At 48.1% G+C, this 6692-nt stretch overlaps 1 protein-coding gene across 2 annotated transcripts in view; it reads left to right on the top strand.

Annotated features, from left to right (window-relative positions):
* The first annotated feature begins 221 nt into the window (after positions 1-221).
* The window catches only part of Arhgef37 (Rho guanine nucleotide exchange factor 37), a 48095-nt gene continuing 41624 nt past the window's right edge, over positions 222-6692 (top strand). Inside the window, exon 1 of one of the 2 annotated variants that reach the window (XM_029547252.1) lies at positions 222-297. The gene's annotated coding sequence lies outside the window, so the exon portion shown is untranslated. Of the gene's footprint in view, positions 365-6692 lie in introns of both variants that reach the window. The other variant, XM_021214981.2, reaches the window with a different exon arrangement.

The raw sequence follows: 6692 nt of genomic DNA, 5'->3' as shown, positions 1-6692 counted from the left end.
CCAGCAGGAGGGCCCACGAGCGGACCTGTCGCCCTGGTATTGGGGTGAAGTCCGGCAGGTGAGTTGGCAGGTGAGGTGCTGCCCGGCCCGGGACCAGCGGAGGCGCGGTCTGGGAACGCCCTCGGCGGCTGGATGACGCAGGGAGCGCGCGCGGAAAACAACCTGGCCTTAGAGTGGCAACTGACAAAGGCGGGGGCGCGCTCTGCGCGTGCACAGCAGACGGTGGCGCTTCCCAGAGCCCGGCAGCCGGAGCCCAGCGGGTGCGAGTGACACCGGAGGGCATCCGGCGCGTGCGCGGTGAGTCCAGCCCGGCGACAGGATGCCGCCAGGAGGGCTGCGGGGAAACAGCTGCTGGACAGATGAGGTGCGCGAGGTTGTTGTTGGTGGGGGCAGGCAGAGAGGCAGGGTGTGGCCGGATCCCAGGCCCCACGGTGCTGGGTCTCCAGCCTCTTAGGCGCTCGAGCCACCAGATTCAGGTGGCTCCCCGATCCCCTTTCTGGGTGGGAGAAAGGTCCTGGAAAGTAAGTTGGGCTAGATAGAGCAAATGGTAACTGTTCTGTTTATTATCTCTTTGCCTGGTTCGGATGTGAGGCGGCTTTAGTAAGAAACCATTCATTAAAACAAAGGAAAGATTCAAAGGACAGTAAAGAGTCCTGGCGAAGAAACTGAGCAGACCGGCAAGGCCTGGGAAGATAGGATCAGAAATTCAAGACGGATTGAAGGGAGAATTGGCCCGGTAGAAAAGTGCTATCAGAACTGGGTCCACGAAGCAGAACTGTGGCTTCTGCGTGCTGGCAAGTTGGTAGTGGAGACGCGCACCCCTAGCGCAGGTGCTGGTTCTTGGTCCTCAGGAGGTCAGTGGTCCAGCAAAAGAGCTGTTCACTGCCCACCCAGGCAGAATCTCAGAATCTCTGAGAACAGTGAGAACAGTTTGTTCCTTGGGAGGGGAGTGAAGGGGTGGGTGGAGCGCCAGCCAGCCAGCAGCGAAGTAGGCAGCCTCCTGACGATCTGGGAAGCCCAATTTGCCCTTTTCCAGGTCCAGTACATTGCCCTCCAGTTTGTTTTGAGTGTAAAGCTTGGTACCTGGCACGCAGTAGATGCTCAACAGAAGGGCAGATGCCGATAATCCGATCAAACACTGCTGTGCCAGTTAGGAACGACTTGGAAGGAATTAGGCTGTGTCCAAAGTGACCTAAAATGAAAACTTTAAAAAGTGTGTATGTGAGTGGGACTGGAGAGGTCGCGAAACGGGCAAAGCCTTGCAGAAGTGAGGACAAGAAATTGGGTCCTCAACACCCACTTAAAAAGGCCGTTATTGCCGGGGAGTCTGTAACTCCAGTCCATGGAGTGGGGCAAGCAGAGAAAGCAGAGATAAAGGGATCCCCGAGGCTTGCTGGCCAACCACCTTAAACCATATAGGTGAGCTGCAGGCTCACTGAGAGATTACCAAATTAAAAAAAAAAAATTAAGTGAGTAAGGTGGAGAGAAGCTGAGGAAGACATCCTTGGGGATCTCTGGTCTCCACACACATACACCACCCCAAAGACGAAAGTGTACACATGAAAGTATAATAAAGTCAATGATACAGTGACATACCTTCAATAAGGGTACAGCGAAGTACTTCATTCACTTTTTTTTTAAATTACTTTCTCAGCCCTCTTCCTCCCACTTCTTTAAAATATATTTTTTTTCATTCACTGTTTTTAAGGTACTTGTATTTATTTTGATTGTGTGTACGAGTGTGCCTGTTTATAGGTATGTGCTTGTGAGTGCAAGGACTCCCTGAGGTCAGATGTTTCCCAATTCCCACGGAGCTGGAGTTACACGTGGTTGGGAGCTGAGTGACATTGGCGAGGGAGAACTGAACTCAGGCCCTCCGGAAGAGCAGCGGAGCATTCGTAATCTCTGAGCCCTCTCTCCAGCCCCTCAGTTCACTGAGGGGCTAAAACTAAAAGTGGAAAGTACCAGCTACTCTAACAAAGGTAGTCCCTTGGTGTCACTCGCCTCTTTCTAGTGGAGCCAGAACCTTACGGCACGTTTTTAAAGGAGAGGGCAGAGGACATGAACTGGGACCTGGCGGCACCGTTCTTGCCCAGCCTCACGGCCTCGTTGAATTTCTGCCAGGGCACAGGATTCGCCAACAGCTGGCTCGCCTCTCTCTCAGATCAGCAGATGACTGCGGCAAACAGTGCCTCGGTTGATTCTGCTCCAGCTCAAATCAATGGCTTTTTATTTAACTATGGGGAGGGGGTGTGTCCGAGCGTTGTCACCGAAGCAGCATGGCATTTACCAAGCTTGACGGTCCACAGCCTGGTGCTTGTTTATTGACAAGCTGAAGAACTTTAAATCTGTGGACTTGCAGTTGTGAAGACAGACTGGGCAGACCCACGGCTCTATAAAAAGACCTGCTTTTTAAAAAAAGTCTGTATGGGCTCCTTTCTCTACCCCTTTCAACCTTCCAGGTAGAGCCAGGGAAGTCTGGCTAAGGGTAAATAGCTGTTGTTTAGTTTGGGTTAAGACACATACCACCTGTCTGACTATGTGTTTACGAAGAGAAGAGAAGAGAAGAGAAGAGAAGAGAAGAGAAGAGAAGAGAAGAGAAGAGAAGGGGGGGGGAGAGAGAGCGGTATCTTTGCTCTTTTTCACTTCTGTATCACTTTCTTCTTAACTCGAAGGAGTCTTTTTTTTTTTTTCCCCCTACAGGAAAGTGACTTTGGTAACTTTTTTTTTTTTTAAAAAAGATTTATTTATTTATTATGTACACAGTGCTCTGCCTGCATATATGCCTGTATACCATACCAGAAGAGGGTGCCAGATCTCATTACAGATGGTTGTGAGCCACCATGTGGTTGCTGGGAATTGAACTCAGGTCCTCTGGAAGAGCAGTTAGTACTCTTAACTGCTGAGCCATCTCTCCAATCCCAAGATGTATCTATTTTAAAAAATTTTATGTATTTAGTTTTATTTGTATGAATTTTTGCCTGTATGTGTGCCTAGTACCCAAGGAGTAAAGAAGAGATTATTGATCCCCTGGGACTGGAGTTGTGAGCTGCCCTGTGGTTGCTGGGAATCGAACCTGAGTCCTCTGGAAGAGCAGCCAGTGTTCTTAACCACTTATCCGTCTCTTCAGCCCCTATGAAAGATGTCTCTCAAAGATGAGTCCAAGTTTTCATGTTTTAAAGATCATGGCATGCTGCTGCCGTGATTCCAGTCAGGAATCTGTCATACTCTTTCAGGAAGAAGGTAAGAGTGTGAACTTAGGGGGTCTTTCAGATAGGAAACACTGGAGCGATTAGTGGATATTGGTAAATGAACAGAACTCAGGTGGTGGCACATGTCTTTAATCCCAGCATTCAGTAGGCAGAGGCAGATAGGTGAATCTCTGAATTTGAGAGGCCAGCCTGGACTACAGAGAGAACTCCAGGACATCCAGCACTACACAGTGAGAGCCTGTCTTGAAAAACAAACAAACAAACAAACAGATTTTAAAAATCTCTTTCACAATTTCACACATGTATACAATGTATCTTGATCATATACACACCTAACTCCCCCTTCCACTCTCTTTAGACCCCCACATTCCTTCCCTACTTTCATGTCTCCCTATTTTTTCATATTTCAATGATATTCGATCCCTACTTTTTCATATTCTATGATATTCAATTAGTTCTGTCTGCATGTGTATGGGTGTGGAAACATCCACTGGAGCATGTGCAACCACCCAGTAGCCATACCCTGGGAGGAAAAAAAACCCCACCCCTCCCTAAGCAACAACTGCCAATAATTCTTTGGCGGAAGGCGGGGCCTTATGAGCCCCTCCCCCACCCACGATGGAATGTTGACCATCTTAATCTTAAGCTGGGAATCCACAGCTGCTGTGGGTCTGTGAATGCAACAGGCATATCAGGTTCAGAAGAAACATCTTACAGAGCTCCTCCCCCTCCTCCAGCTCTTACACTCTTTCCACCCCTTCCCCTGCCATGTTTCCTGATCCCAGTAGAGGAGATAAAGCGCAGTGTGATATAGATGACCCATTTTAGGGCTCAGCCGTCACTTAGCCTCAGCTGACCACTTTGACCCGCTGTAGAAACTTCTCTTGCTGAGTTTGGGGAGCAACATTAATGCATGGACATGAACATAAATATTTAGGAGACAGTTTGACAAGGTGTCCGTTTAACAAAACAAATGCGCCGGGTGGTGGCGCACGCCTTTAATCACAGCACTCGGGAGGCAGAGGCAGGTGGATTTCTTGAGTTCAAGGCCAGCCTGGTCTACAAAGTGAGTTCCAGGACAGCCAGAGCTATACAGAGAAACCCTGTCTTGAAAAACCAAAAAAAAAAAAAGAACAAAAAAACCCAAAAAAACCCAAACAAACAAAACAACAACAACAACAACAACCCCCCCCCCCAACCCCAAATGCTTTGTGTAGGTTCCCCACTACAGCTTATGACCTTCCTAGCCGAGTGCACTGGCTTTTGACCAGGATAACAGTGCCAGACATTAGTTCCTACGCGACAGGCCTCAAATGCGCTCTGAAATCAGATGGTTATTCACAAACAGTAATGACACCGTTGTCCCTGTGGGTGCATCTTGCCTGGCAATTTTTACCAATTTTAGTGCACATGATGGCCTCTCAATGCCCTTTCCCCCAGCCTCCATAACCACATCTTTCTTTTGTTCGTAAGGATGTCCTGAGAGAATCACAAGGCCTTGCTGGGCCAGATTGCTGGGTTACAAAGGCTATATACAGCATTCCTTTGAGCTACTGATGCAGTTGACTGCCAGAGAATGAGGATAGTCTGGAGTGACCTGCTTTTTTTTTTTTTTTTAAATTAGCCTGTGCTGACTCACAGTGACCTGTTTCCTTCCAAGGACTAAAAAACCATCTGTCTTAATCAAGTGGCAGAAATCCAATTCAGAGCACCATAAGCCAAGGTGGAGGTAGAGGAGAAAAATGTATTAGCTCTTGTGAAAATAAAACCGGAACGGAATCAGTCTCCATTATGTCTGGATTGAGTTACATCCTCAGGACCCACTCTCCCTCCCAATCTCTCAGTTCTATTTTTGAGGCAATAGCAGCAATTTCAGGTGATGGCTCATAGTTCTTATTGTCAATGATGACAATTAGCACTTCAGTCATGATGAACTATTCTATGTCTCCCTTTACTTGAATTTGGTTGGTTGCAACAAAATCAGTCAGCAAGTATTCAGAGAGAACTTTCCATCCACCTGGTCAATGACAATACTAGCTGTCTTAGTCAGGGTTTTATTGCTGTGAACAGACACCATGACCAAGGCAACTCTTATAAAGGACAACATGCTATTGGGGCTGGCTTACAGGTTCAGAGGTGCAGTCCATTTTTGTTTGTTTGTTTGTTTTTTGTTTTTTGTTTTTTGTTTTTCGAGACAGGGTTTCTCTGTGTAGCCCTGGCTGTCCTGGAACTTACTCTGTAGACCAGGCTGGCCTCGAACTCAGAAATCTCCCGGCCTGTGGGACAAGTTATTCCGTGGGTCAAGGGGGATCACGAACCTGAGGTGAAGTGAGCGGGAAAGAAGAGGGAAGCCAAGCAAAGAGTTGTCAAGGCTTCATTTATTGCCGGTTTGAATGTTTGGTTATAAACACTGTGAGGGGGAATGGGGAGGGGTTGAGAAACGATCACAAGAAACAGATCGAAGGACAAATGGGGGGATGCTAATTGCAGGTTTGAAACTTCTTGTGATTTTCTCAGAGTCTTGGCATCACTGCTCCGGAACACAGGAACACCTGGCAGCTAATCTCAGAGTCCAGGATCCTCCCGGAACCTCCCAGGTGTCAGCTTAGGACAGTAGCCTTGGGAGGAGGGAGATAGAGCAGTCTTGGCAGGGAGGGTATTGAGCAGCCTTGGGAAAGAGGGGGCAACTCGGCTCTCAACAAAGAACTATATGGCTACTAGGTGAGAGCTGTCCAAGGCCTGGTGTATCTCAGCCTGGTCTCCAAAAGAAACCCACCTGCCTCTGCCTCCCAAGTGCTGGGATTAAAGGCGTGCGCCACCATGCCCGGCAGTCCATTACTATCAAGGTGGGAACATGGCAGCATCCAGGCAGGCATGGTGCAGGAGGAGCTGAGAGTTCTACATCTTCATCTAAAGGCTGCTAGCAGAATCCTGACTAGGATGAGGGTCTTACAGTCCACACCCACAGTGACACACCTATTCCAAGGTCACACCTCCTCCAACAGGACCATACCTTCTAATAGTGCCATTCCCTGGGGGCAAGCATATACAAACTATCACACTAGCTTTCCAGTTTAACAACAACAACAACAACAACAACAAAATGATATTAAAATCCAGTTGAGAGCTTATGTTCCAGGCACTCCGTTAGACGTTCTCTCTCTCTCTCTCTCTTTTTTTAAAAATTTTTTTTATTATTATTTTCTTTATTTATATTTCAAATGCTATCCCGAAAGTTCCCTATCCCCCCCCCCCCGCCCCTGCTCCCCTACCCACCCACTCCCACTACTTGGCCCAGGCCTTCCCTGGTGCTGGGTTATATAAAGTTTGCAAGACCAAGGGGCCTCTCTTCCCAGTGATGGCCGATTAGGCCATCTTCTGCTATATATGCAGCTAGAGACACAAGCTCAGGGGGTACTGGTTAGTTCATATTGTTGTTCCACCTACAGGGTTGCAGCCCCCTTCAACTCCTTGGGTACT

Source organism: Mus pahari, chromosome 15 (assembly GCF_900095145.1).
Source record: "Mus pahari chromosome 15, PAHARI_EIJ_v1.1, whole genome shotgun sequence".
In the NCBI taxonomy this organism is placed as follows: Eukaryota; Metazoa; Chordata; class Mammalia; order Rodentia; family Muridae; genus Mus; species Mus pahari.
The sequence above is the reverse complement of the archived record's forward strand: the minus strand, read 5'-3'. Positions and strand labels throughout refer to the sequence as shown.